Source organism: Hyaena hyaena, unplaced genomic scaffold (assembly GCF_003009895.1).
Source record: "Hyaena hyaena isolate Hyena2069 unplaced genomic scaffold, ASM300989v1 scaffold_1636, whole genome shotgun sequence".
Lineage (NCBI taxonomy): Eukaryota > Metazoa > Chordata > Mammalia > Carnivora > Hyaenidae > Hyaena > Hyaena hyaena.
This window is the reverse complement of record NW_024082272.1, coordinates 104,813-118,390: the sequence shown is the minus strand read 5'-3', so window position 1 is coordinate 118,390 and position 13,578 is coordinate 104,813. Positions and strand designations below refer to the sequence as shown.

At 37.8% G+C, this 13,578-nt stretch overlaps 1 pseudogene; it reads right to left on the bottom strand.

Annotated features, from left to right (window-relative positions):
• Nucleotides 1-1,505: 1,505 nt before the first annotated feature.
• The window catches only part of LOC120226252, a 46,846-nt pseudogene continuing 34,773 nt past the window's right edge, over nt 1,506-13,578 (bottom strand).

Sequence of the window (13,578 nt, the reverse complement as noted above, 5' to 3'; positions counted from 1 at the left end):
TGTTACTTTTCTTTTATTGCTGTTGTTATTTTTTTAATTTTATACTTTATTTTATTTATTTTTTATATGTTTACTTATTTATTTTATTCTCCAGTTACTTAACATATAATGTAGTCTTGCCTTCAGGAGTAGAACCTGATGGGGTTTCGGAATGCGGTGTGTGGGGGTGTCCAGAGCCGATGTTCAAGAAAGAATTCTTGAGATGTCGTTGGGACACAAAAAAGGGTGATTTTATTAAAACACAAGGACAGGACCTGTGGGCAGGAAGAGCCACCCTGGGTTCAAGAAGAGAGACTGATTATATATTTGGCAGTTGGGGGGACATAAAGTCAAGGGGAAATTTCCAAAGGGACTTTTATTTATTAAAGAAGACTCCCAGAGTCCTGGAGGCCTAGCTATTGGCCTCCAATACCCAAGCTAAGGGTATTTTCCTCTCCAGCAAAGCATTACCATTAAGACAGTAAGGAGTTTCTGGCGACTGTTTTACTCTGCCAGCCTCAAGTTATTTGTCAATGGGCTGCAGGTTATAAGGAAATTAAATTTTATCGCTTAGTCGCTTAACCGACTAAGCCACCCAGGCGCCCCTTAAACCTTTGAAAACTTTTTAAAAGAAAAAAAACGTTAAAAAAATTTAAGTATAATAAAATGTATCAATCTGGCAAGAAATTCTCCAGAGGTTCAGAAAAAAGGAAGTGCTTTTGCTCTGTTCCTGTAATCTTATAGGTTTGTAACAGTTTCCAAATTTAGATTAAAATTGTATAAAATCTAAAGCAAACAAAACATTTAATATTTTTAGTCAAAAATTTCCCCTTTAAGGGGGAAATAGAAAAAGAAATAAAAGTTCTATTTAAAAAGATATTCATGGGTGGCTCAGTCAGTTATCCTCCGACTCTTGATTTCTGCTCAGGTCATGATCTCCCAATTCTTGAGATCTAGCACCCTATGTGGCTCTGCGTGGACAGTATGGAGACTGCTTGGGATTCCTTTTCTCCCTCTCTCTCTCTGCCCCATCCCCCTTCTCTCAAAATAAATAAATAAACTTTAAAATCAAATCAAATAAAAAGATACTCAGAATGTTTATTGCAACATAGCTTACAATAGCAAAAACCTGAGAAGGAAGTTAATGGTCAACCAAAATCCACACTGTAAAATATGCAAGTCCACACTGTAATGCAACTCAGAATTATATGAAATTAACATAACATATTGTTACAAATAAACAAGCAAAATACAGAAAAGCAGATACGTTGGATCCCATTTGTTACAAAATGAAAAATGACTAAAAGTCCTAAGTATAAGTCCATGGACTCATACTGGATTAAATATAAAAATATTCACATGGGTTACTATGAGATTAGGATGAATGTAGATGATGGAGGGAAAATAGAGAAGAAATTTTGATGTTTTCAGTTTTAAAGTCTTATTCCTTAAGACTAATATTAGAACCTAATAGGCAAAAAGCTTTCATCATTGATTATTTCACTATCAATGTTTTTAAAAAGCCTCTAATATTGGCAAATCCATTTGGAAACACTGCTGCAAGTTTCAGAGTAAATTTTGTTATCTTTGGTGGCAGCACAGCTATTTTTTTTCGCTGGTCCTTTTATGACATATCTGTAGAAAAAGTGATGAAAACATTGTTAATCATCGCTGCTAATGACATCCATTTGTGTTTTCGGCTAATTTTGGCCCTTAATCTAAAGGTAATTCCAATTTCAGGGCATTTTCAAATACTTTGAGTCACTGAAAGTTAGAATATCTTAGTAACTTAATATTATTTTCTGTGATTTGGCAGAAATTTCTAGAGAATCTGCTTAGAAATTATAGAGCTGAGAGTACATTTGTTCCTTTGTCCTTGTTCTTGTCTTTCCATTGTTCTATGTGGTGTAGTTTTAAACAATAACTGCACATTACTGTTTTCAAATCTTTTGCTTTGAGAACAAAACCAAAGTATCCATCATTACTCCAGGGAATATTAACTTGATTTTCATCCTTTCAAATTCTTTAGTGTTGAGAACTATTTCAGAGTTAATTTTGGTGAACTTAGAAGTGCTTTATGAAGATAAGTTCTACAATAGGCAGCAAATTAGATAGTCTTTTGGGAAAGACTCACGTCTTTGAATCTAAAGGAGAACATCCACCCAGGTCCATGTCCTTTCCAGAGATGTAAAGTTAAGCCCAATCCACACGTAGATTGATTGTTTTAGGTTTTTCTGTATAAAAGCCTAAAAAGTGAGTAACAAATAAATGAACAGAATATTTTAATAGTTCAGACATATGAAATAAGATTTAGAATTTTATTGGGCAATTAGCATCCTGCATGAGCATTTTATTATAGCAATCAATTCATAATTTATTTGCACACACTGTACATTTGTTATAAATGTACATATACACGAATACACGTATTCAATCCAGGGCTAGCATGAGTCAAGTGAGGCACTGGCTTTGAGCACAAAGCTTAGGAAGATGCCAAAAACTCAGTAATCACGATAAATGATAATTTACTGGAAGGGTGGGAAGAAATGTATGGTAAGCCATTTTTAAAAGTTATTTATTTATTTATTTTTGAGAGAGACAGATACAGCATGAGTTGGGTAGCAGCAGAGTGAGGGGGAGACAGAGAATCTCAGGCAGGCTCTGTACTAACAGTGCAGAGCTGGGACCCCACGAAACTGAAATTATGACCTAAGCTGAAACCAAGAGTCAGATATTTAACCGAGGGGAGCCACCCAGGTGCCCTGACTTCGGTCATTTTTAACAACACAGAAACTTTAATGCCCTAACCCTGACCCTAAACCACTTACCAGTTCAAGTTCATCCTGATTGGTAGATGAGATTTTCTTCCCAAACAATACCCATAACTGTCACTCCAACTTTACATTTCGACAGAGAACCAATAACACTTTTCTTGATATTTGAGCCATTCTGATGGACACAATCCTGTAGCGAAACAAAGGAAACAAATAAAATCAAATTACATGTGTATCTCTGAAAATTGAATACTTACGTGTCATATGAATAAGAGTGGAGCTGTATGATATAATCACTCACAGCAAAGTGTTCAGATTTACAAGGCGTCCAAAAACAAATGATAATTCTTGGGAAACCAATTTAGTAAGATGAAGCAAGACTTAGACAAAAGGGGATTTCTTTTCATGCCCAAATCTAATGTAATGACTAAAATAACATGAACCATTAAGCTGCATGTTACATTAATGTTACTTTAGAGATTAAATATTATTTATATCATTTTCTTATAATTTAACCATATAAAGCTTTAGGATTTCTCTCCTTGCTTTATGTGCATAAATCCTTAACAATTCCTTTTTGATATTAAATAATATCAGGAATTTAGTTTTTTCAATCACTATATAATTACAAGTTTATATTCCTCAGTTTTCTTAAATTAAAATTAAACTGAGGTCTTAAATTGAAAATATCTGAGACTTTAGCATAACAAGGAGGGAAAGTAAACTGTAGGTATATTCAAATTTATGGCCATTAAAATCTCTTTTTTTATTGAAAATTCATGTAACTTAAAATTCACCATCATAACCATTTTAAAGTTCATGAGTTTTTAGTATGTCCACAATGTGCAAGTATAACTACTACCTAATTCCAAAATATTTTCATCACCGTGAAATGAAACCTCATAAATATTAAGCAATCAGTATTCATTCTCTCCACCCCCATTAAGTTTTGATATTGGACAATGTGAATCTTCCAAATATATTCTTCTTTTTCAATGTTGTTCTTGCTATTCAGGATTTCTTGCAATTTTATATGAATTTTAGGAACACCTTGTCCATTTGCTCAAAAAAGGCCACTGGAAGTTTGACATTCAAATGTCCTAGTGCCATTGAACTGTATTATTTTAAATGGTTAACTTCATAAATATATAAATAATTGTATTTCTTCAATTAAAAAAAAGTAATAGGAAATGAATATCCTACAGTCAGATATACAGTATTTAGACTGACTTTATAACAGTTTCATGGTTCTTAACTGCTGAAAAAGCTCTACTGTAATACCCAACACAATGATGCAATCGCTAGTCAGAGTGTAAAATATGTGTTAAAATTATACTATGTCAATTACTTGGTCATATGTGACCAAGAGAACCACAAACTAATGGGGTAAAGAAAATCCTTTGATAAATAATTATAAGATAAATTAATCAGCACACTTTTCACATAGACCATAAAGTAAATGTTGAAGGCTCAGAAAGGTAAGTGTTTTAAAGTTAAACTGGAAATAATCGGAAGCAGAAAGGACAGTTTTCCAAAATTTTATGTGATTGTAAGTTCTAAGCATAAAATCATAATGGATAATATGTGGTGTATAATCGCTTTTATTCATTTTATATTTCAAAACAGAATAAATAAGAGACATAGTTATTTACAGCTTATTTATATACTGCCTTATAATTACAGTTAACTTTCCGTATTTATGTGTCTCAATTTGATTTTAAATTCCTGAAGGGAAGAGCCTATTTGTTTTGTTCTTTTTTAAATAATTTTTTTAATGTTTATTTTTTGAGAAAGAGAGACAGAGCATGAGCAGGGGAGGAGCAGAGAGAGAGGGAGACACAGAATCTGAAGCAGACCCCAGGCTCTGAGCTGTCAGCAAAGAGCCCACCACAAGGCTCTAATTCACAAACTGTGAGAACATGACCTCAGCTAAAGTTGGATGCTTAAATGACTGAACCACCCAGGCACCCCTATTTTGTTCTTTTTTTACAGCTATCTTCCCACTGAAGAAAGAATAATCAATTATACATAGATGAAGCTTTAAATAAAAAAACAGATTTATATCAAATATTTCTTAATCTATTGCATACCTGTTAAGTACGATTTTTCAAACTTCAAAAGCCAAAACAATTGGAATCAAGACAAGCCAAAGCCTGGGGAGATACCTGTGTGGTCCGCAGCTTTTGAACCACAGTGGCTTCTGTCCTTATTACTCATATCTCCTCTTGTGCCATTACTCATTTTTGGGTTTCCAATGTCATCATGTTGTGTGAGATTTGAATTATTTCTTCTTTGGCATTTTTGCAATACTCCCTGAGAAACTTAAAACCAGTATTATTTTAACATAGGGCAAATATCTTTTCGGTGCAATGTTCAGAGACAAATTCTTTGGAATGATTCTGATGATTGGATCAAGAAACATCTGAAGGACTAACTAGAATGTTTCTTATTTTCATGTTCATTTAATGAGAGTAACTTCATGTATGACACAATTAATTCATTTGCAGAATACGTATTGGCTGAGGATCTATTCTGTGCCAGGCATTGTCCTAAGAACTGGTGATTTGGTAGTAAATCAAGCAAAATTCCCGCTATATGCTCTTGCCATGCTTTCTTAATGTTTTGTCGAAACCTATCATTCTGTGTTTAGCCAAACCTACCATAATTATTTATTTAAAATCTATTTCCTTCATTAAGGATTCCTGACCTTCCTTATTCCTTTTTGGGGGGTGGAGGAGGGCAGTAAATATTTGTAGTAATGCTTGGGGTATATTAATTGTTCAGTAAATATTTGTTGGACAAAAGAATAAACTAAATATAATCTTAGATAAAACCTTTAAATATTTTTTTAATGTTTTTATTTATTTCTAGGAGAGAGAGAGAGAGACAGCATGAGCAGGGGAGGGTCAGAGAAAGAGGGAGTCACAGACTGAAACAGGCTCCAGGGTCTGAGCTGGTAGTCAGCACAGAGCCTGACGCGGGGCTCGAACCCACGAACCAAGAGATCATGACCCAAGCGAAAGTCGGACGCTTAACCGACCAAGCCACCCAGGCGCCCCTAAAAACCTATATTTTTAAGAAAAATCATGGAATTCTATTTATTCACAGGTTTCTAAGAAATTCAAAAATATTGTTTCCAAACACATACTTCACACACACACACACACACACACACACACATTTTCTTCCTAATAGACTGTATGCCACTTGACAACAAGAAATCACCTGATTTGACTACATATTAAATACAGTACTATGGAGAATGATATATGGCTTTATACAGAGTAGTTTCTAGTTAAGCCTTTGTTAACATAACAGAAAATAAGTGAATGAGTGAATATGAAAAGAGTAGTAAGAAAAATGAAACATTTAGATATTTTTATTTAAAAACTTTCAACTTACCCAGTAAGAACAGGGAGATCAAAGTCAAAACTAGAATACCATTTATTATTCCAGATATTCCAAGTAAGATTTTATACCAGTGCAAATTCACAGTAGAATCTGAAGGATTAATAAAATGGATTAGCTTAGAAAAGTACATTTCTAAGAAGTGAAAACAACTGTAAGAATAGAATTGTAAATAATAGTGTTTTTGAATTTCAAATGATATCAGGCAGTCAAAAGCTTAAAACCTGGGGCGCCTGGGTGGCTTAGTTGGTTAAGCGTCCGACTTTCGCTTAGGTCATGATCTCGCGGTTTGTGGGTTCGAGCCCCGCGTCAGGCTCTGTGCTGACTGCCAGCTCAGAGCCTGGAGCCTCTTTCAGAGTCTGTGACTCCCTCTCTCTCTGACCCTACCCTGCTCACGGTGTCTCTCTCTCTCTTAGAAATAAATAAAACATTAGAAAAAAATTTTTTAAACCTTAAAACCTAAATAAATACAAAAATACACATCTATTTAATTTAGTAATGTTAGCATTACAATGTTAGAATGCATGTTATATCGAATCTTAAGATATTGCTGATATTTGAAGAAAATGACCAGTGGGATAAAGAATTTTATTTTTTTATTTTATTTTTTTAATGTTTATCAGCACTTTTATTTTTTTAATTTTTTACAAATAGTTTATTATCAAGTTGGTTTCCATATAACACCCAGTGCTCATCCACACAAGTGCCCCCCTCCATGTCAATCTCCCCCCTCCCCACCCCACACCCATCAGTCCTCAGTTTGTTCTCAGCATTCAAGAGTCTCTCATGGTTTGCCACTCTCCCTCTCCCCCACTATTTCCCCACTTCTTCTCCCCCATGGTCCTCCAATAAGTTCCTCCTAATCCGCCTATACGTGCAAACATATGGTGGCTGTCCTTCTCTGCCTGACTTATTTAGCTCAGCATAACACCTTAAGGTCCATCCATGTTCCTGCACATGGCCAGATTTCATTCTTTCTCATTGCCATGTAATATTCCATCGTATACATAAACCACATCTTCTTAATCCATTTGTCCGTTGACGGACACTTAGACTTCCCATGTTTTGGCTATTGTTGAGAGTGCTGCCATGAACATTGGGGTACATGTGCTCCTATGCATCAGCATTCCTATATCCCTTGGGTAAATTCCTAGCAGTGCTATTGCTGGGTCATAGGGGAGTTCTATTGTTAATTTTTTGAGGAACCTCCACACTGTTTTCCAGAGGGGCTGTACCAGTTTACATTCCCACCAACAGTGTAGGAGGTGCCCGTTTCTCCACATCCTCGGCAGCATCTAGAGTCTCCTGATTTGTTCATTTTAGCCACTCTGACTGGCGTGAGGTGGTATCTCAGTGTGGTTTTGATTTGTATTTCCCTGATGAGGAGGGATGCTGAGCATTATTTCATGTGTCTGTTGGCCATCTGGATGTCCTCTTTGGAGAAATGTCTGTTCATATCCTCTGCCCAATTCTTCACTGGGTTGTTTGTTTTTCGGGCGTGGGTTTTGTTGAGTTCCTTATAGATTTTGGATATTAACCCTTTATCTGATATGTCATTTGAAACTATCTTTTCCCATTCCGTTGGTTGCCTATTAGTTTTCTGGATTGTTTCCTTTGCCGTGCGGAAGCTTTTAATCTTGATGAGGTCCCAATCGTTTATTTTTGCTCTTGATTCCCTTGCTTTTGGGGATGTGTCAAGTAAGAAGTTGCTGCGGTGGAGGTCAAGGAGGTTGTTTCCTGCTTTCTCCTCTAGGGTGTTGATAGTTTCCTGTCTCACGTTCAGGTCCTTTATCCATTTTGAGTTTATTTTTGTGCATGGTGTGAGAAAATGATCTAGTTTCATTCTTCTGCATGTTGCTGTCCAGTTCTCCCAACACCATCTGTTAAAAAGGCTGTCTTTTTTCCATTGGATATTCTTTCCTGCTTTGTCAAAGATCAGTTGGCTGTATACTTTTGGGTCCACTTCTGAGTTCTCAATTCTGTTCCATTGGTCTATGTGTCTGTTTTTGTGCCAATACCATACTGTCTTGATGATGACAGCTTTGTAGTAGAGGCTAAAGTCTGGGATGGTGATACCTCCCGTTTTGGTTTTATTTTTCAGTATTACTTTGGCTATTCGGGGTCTTTTGTGGTTCCATACAAATTTTTGGATAGTTTGTTCTAGTTTTGAGAAGTATGCTGGTGCAATTTTGATTGGAATTGCATTGAATGTGTAGAGTGCTTTAGGTAGTAATGACATCTTAACTATATTTATTCTTCCTATCCATGAGCATGGAATGTTTTTCCATTTCTTTGTGTCTTCTTCAATTTCCTTCATAAGTTTTCTATAGTTTTCATCATACAGATCTCTTGTATCCTTGGTTAGGTTTATTCCGAGGTATTTTATGGTTTTTTGTGCAATTGTGAATGGGATCAGTTTCTTGATTTCTCTTTCTGTTGCTTCATTGTTGGTGTATAAAAATGCAACCGATTTCTGTACGTTGATTTTGTACCCTGCAACTTGGCTGAATTCTTGGATCAGTTCTAGTAGGCTTCTGGTGGAGTCTGTCGGGTTTTCTATGTAGAGTATCATGTCATCTGCGAAGAGTGAAAGTTTGACTTCCTCTTTGCCAATTCTGATGCCTTTGATTTCCTTTTGTTGTCTGATGGCTGATGCTAGGACTTCCAGCACTATGTTAAACAACAGTGGTGAGAGTGGACATCCCTGTCGTGTTCCTGATCTCAGGGGGAAAGCTCTCAGGTTTTCCCCGTTGAGGATGATGTTAGCTGAAGGTTTCTCATAGATGGCTTTTGTGATGTTTAAGTAAGTTCCTTCTATGCCGACTTTCTTTAGAGTCTTTATTAATAAGGGATGCTGTATTTTGTCAAATGCTTTTTCTGCATGTATCGACAGGATCATATGGTTTTTGTCTTTTCTTTTGTTGATGTGATGTATCACATTGATTGATTTGCAAATGTTGAACCAGCCCTGTAACCCAGGAATGAATCCCACTTGATCTTGGTGGATAATTCTTTTTATGTGCTGTTGGATTCAATTTGCAAGGATCTTGTTGAGGATTTTTGCATCCGTATTCATGAAGGATATTGGCCTGTAGTTCTCTGTTTTGGGTGGATCTCTGTTTGGCTTGGGAATCAGAGTGATGCTGGCTTCTTAAAATGAGTCCAGGAGTTTTCTTTCGAATTCTATTTTTTGGAATAGCTTGAGAAGAATTGGTATTAATTCTGTTTTAAGTGTCTGGTAGATTTTCCCAAGGAAGCCATCAGGTCCAGGGCTCTTATTTGTTGGGAGATTTTTGATATATAAGTTTTCATAGTATTCCCTGATAATTGCTTGTATTTCTGAGAGGTTGGTTGTAATAAGTCCATTTTCACTTATGATTTTATCTTTTTGGGTGCTTTCTCTTTTCTTTCTGAGAAGCCTGACTAGATATTTGTCAATTTTGTTTATTTTTTCAAAACACCAACTCTTGGTTTCATTGATCTATTCAGTTGTTTCTTTGGTCCCTATTAGTATATTTCTGCTCTGATTTTTACTATTTCTCTCCTTCTACTGGGTTTAGGGCGTTCTTGTTGCTCTGTCTCTAGTTCCGTTAGGCGAGCTGTTAGATTTTGGTCGTGCACTTTTTCTAATTTCTTGAAATAGGCCTGGAGTGCAATGGACTTTCCTCTTAGGACTGCCTTTGCCGCATCCCATAGGTTTTGGATTGTTGTGTTTTCATTTTCATTTGTTTCCATATATTTTTTTAATTTCCTCTCTAATTGCCTGATTGGCCTATTCATTCTTTAGTAGGGTGTTCTTTAACCTCCATGTTTTTGGAGGTTTTCCAGACTTCACCTGTGATTGATTTCAAGTTTCAAAGCATTATGATCTGAGAGTGTGCATGGTATGCTCTCAATTCTTTAATATTTATTGAGGGCTGCTTTATGTCCCAGTATGTGATCTATCTTGGAGAATGTGCCATGCGCACTTGAGAAGAAAGTAAATTCCCTGGCCTCAGTATGTTAAGTTCTAAATATATCCGTCAGATCCGTCTGGTCCAATGTGTCTTTCAAGTCCATTATTTCTTTAATGATTTTCTGTCTGGTTGGCCTATCATTGCTGTGAGTGGAGTATTAAAGTCCCCTGCTAATAACACATTCTTATCTATATGATTGTTTGTGACTAATTATTTTAAATATTTAGGTGCTCCCATATTCGGTGCATAGACATTTATGATTGTTAGTTCTTCCTGACGGATAGACCCTGTAACTATTATGTAATGCCCTTCTTCAGCTCTTGTTATTGTCTTTAATTTAAAGTCCAGTTTGTCTGATATAAGTATAGCTACTCCGGCTTTCTTTTGATTTCCAGTAGCATGATATATATTTCTCCATCCCCTTACTTTTAATCTGACGGTATCTTCCAGTCTAAAATGAGTTTCTTGTAGATAACATATAGATAGATTTTGGTTTCTTTATCCATTCTGCTACCCTTTGTGTTTTGATTGGAGCATTCAGCCCATTTACATTCAGTGTTGTTATTGAAATATGTGGGTTTAGAGTCGTTGGGTCCTTTGTGGGATTCATGCTTATGTTGGTGTCTCTGATATCTTCGTTCCTTGAAACACTTCCCTTAGAGCGTCCCCCAAGGATTTCTTGTAAGGCTGGCTTAGTTGTGACAAATTGTTTCAATTTCTGTTTATTTGGAAAGACTTTTATGTCTCCTTCTATTCTGAATGACAGGCTTTATGGATAGAGGATTCTTGGCTGCATATTTTTTCTGTTTATCACATTGAAGATCTCCTGCCATTCTTTCTTGGTCTGCCAAGTTTCAGTAGATAGGTCTGTCACCACTCTGATATGTTTCCCTTTGTATGTTAGGGCCCTTTTCTCCTTAGCTGCTTTCAAAATTCTCTCTTTGTCCTTACATTTTGCCATTTTTACTATGATATGTCGTGCTGAAGTTCGATTCAAATTACGTCTGAGGGCAGTCCTCTGAGCTTCTTGTATTTCAACGTTTACTTCCTTCCCCAGATTGGGGAAGTTCTCTGTTATAATTTGTTCCAGGACTTCTTCAGCACCTTTCCCTCTCTCTTCCTCTTCTGGGTTTCCTATGATACGGATATTGTTGCGTTTGACCATATCGCTGAGCTCTCGAACTCTTCTTTCCTGTTCCTGGATCAGTTTGTCTCTTTTTTCTCAGTTTCTTCTTTTTCTATAATGTTGTCTTCTAAATCACTTATTCTCCTTTTTGCCTCTTCAGTCCGTGCATTGGACTCCTCCAATTTATTATGTATCTCATTTACCACATTTTGAAACTCATCATGCGTATTTTTATGCACCAAGTTGTTTGTAGCCATAGTTTCTTTGATGTGCTCTATGCTTTTTTGAAGTCCAGCGATTAATTTTATTATTGTTGTTCTAAAATTTTGTTCAGTTATGCTGCTTATATCTGTTTTGAGCAGTTCTTTAGGTGTGAATTCTTTTTGGAATTTCTTTGGAGGAGAGTGCTTTTGTTTCATCATTTTGGTTAGCTTTCTGTCTCTTGTTAGTTTTAAAGATTTTTTTATGCTCTGTGCACCTTTGAGCGCTGCTGCACCCAAGAAGACTCTGACTGTTCAGGGCCTATCCTTTCAGAGAGTGTTTTTGAATGGTATCTCTTGGTTTCTCTTGCTGAGACCTTGGTTATTTATTTTCTTGCTCGTAGTGATATTTGGGACTCTCCACCATGTGTACTTTGGCTTGTTTCTTTAGGTAGCCCTGAAGAAGAAAACAGACAGACCAACACACAGGGAACAGAGGCACACAAACACACAGAAAATTCCAAAAGAAATGCAAACCGAGAGGGAAAACAAAGTTAAGAGAAAAGACGGAGGAGGGAAGGCGAATAATAGAAAATAAGAAATACATTAAAAAGTCAAAAAGAAGAAAAGAAAAGGGAAAAGGAAGAAAACTGATGGACAAAGAACAGCTTAAAGCATATTACCAGATTTCCGAACTAAAATTAAATAGCCGTGTGTATGCAGTGCTGGTTGAAGAGCATAGAGAGAGAGAAGACAGGGTGGGGATGAGGCAAAATCGGAAATAGAATGAACAGGCAGAAGGGGTAAGAAGCTTTTTTCAGCGGCGCCTGGGTGGCTTAGGCGGTTAAGTGTCCAACTTTCGCTTAGGTCATAATCTCCCGGTTCGTTGGTTCAAGCCCCGCATCGGGCTCTGTGCTGACTGCCAGCTGAGAGCCTGGAGCTTATTAGGTCTGTGACTCCCTCTCTCTCAGACCCTCCCCTGCTCATGCTGTCTCTCTCTCTCTCTCTCCTAGAAATAAGTAAAAGATTTTAAAAAAATTAAAAGAAGCTTTTTTCAAAGAGTTTCCACCATAATGGGTGGAATATGGTTGGAGAGGTGAGAGAAGGACGGCGTTGCTATCCAGAGAAACTATATAGTCTAATTACTCCTGAGAGAAAGAGATGAAAAGGTAGGTAGGTGTAGAATTTACATCTAAAGTATAGACTAAATATGACTGTTAAGCAAGCTGGTGACCAGAATTAATCAGGTCAGTGTTCTGGAAAAAAGAGAGAGAGAGAAAAAAAGAAGGGGGCAGCTCTCTAGCAGGGATGGGCATGGTTTGATCCAATGAGTCATGTGGGAGTTCTGCCTTGGTGGTTGTGGGGAGGAGAGTGGTGGTGCTCAAGTCCCTTCTTGAACCAAGCGCTGCACCTCACTTTTTTGGGTGTGTAAACTCTCCATGCCGGAGGCGCAGCCAAGGTGGGTCACCCTCTATATTCCCAGCTTGGCCTAGTTTCCAAATCCCAGTCTGTGCGCCCCACTGAAATTGCTATAGACACAACCTTGCAGGCGATCCCCTCAGGGCAATTTCAAGCCTCTTGACTAGCCTTGCGGATGGATCCAGAATCGCTGCTCCCTTCTCCTCCAGGTCGGGTTGGGAGCAAGGGCAGGGGTTTTTCTGGGGGGTGCCTCAGGTCTGCTGGAGAGGGCGAAACTGTGTCCCTCTGTGTCTTGTCACCCGAAACATGAACTCGTGGGCAAATCTCCCAGTGTTAAGCCCTTCGTCTCCCCTCTGGGGGTCCAGCCGAGCCAGAACCACAAAGGAGCAGTTGGCGCACGGCCCCTCCAGGACCAGTTGGCACACGGGCAGTTGGCACGCAGGGATTTGGCGTACACGCGATTGTTTTCCTGGGGATTGTTTGGGTCAGCTGGAAAGCCAGCGTCCGGGTCCCTCTGTGCCCCGAGCGGAGGTTTTTCTGTTCCCCAGCAACAGGGACTCTGTCTTGAGTAGTTTCAGCCCCTCTCTTTCCCCTCTCACTCCCTGCAGAGGGGGATCGCCCCCGTCCCTCTGAGTCTCTGATCCTGGCCTGATTTTATCTTCCCCAGTTCGCACTCACATTAGGAGGTTTCTCAGAGGATTCTGCATCTTTTTTCT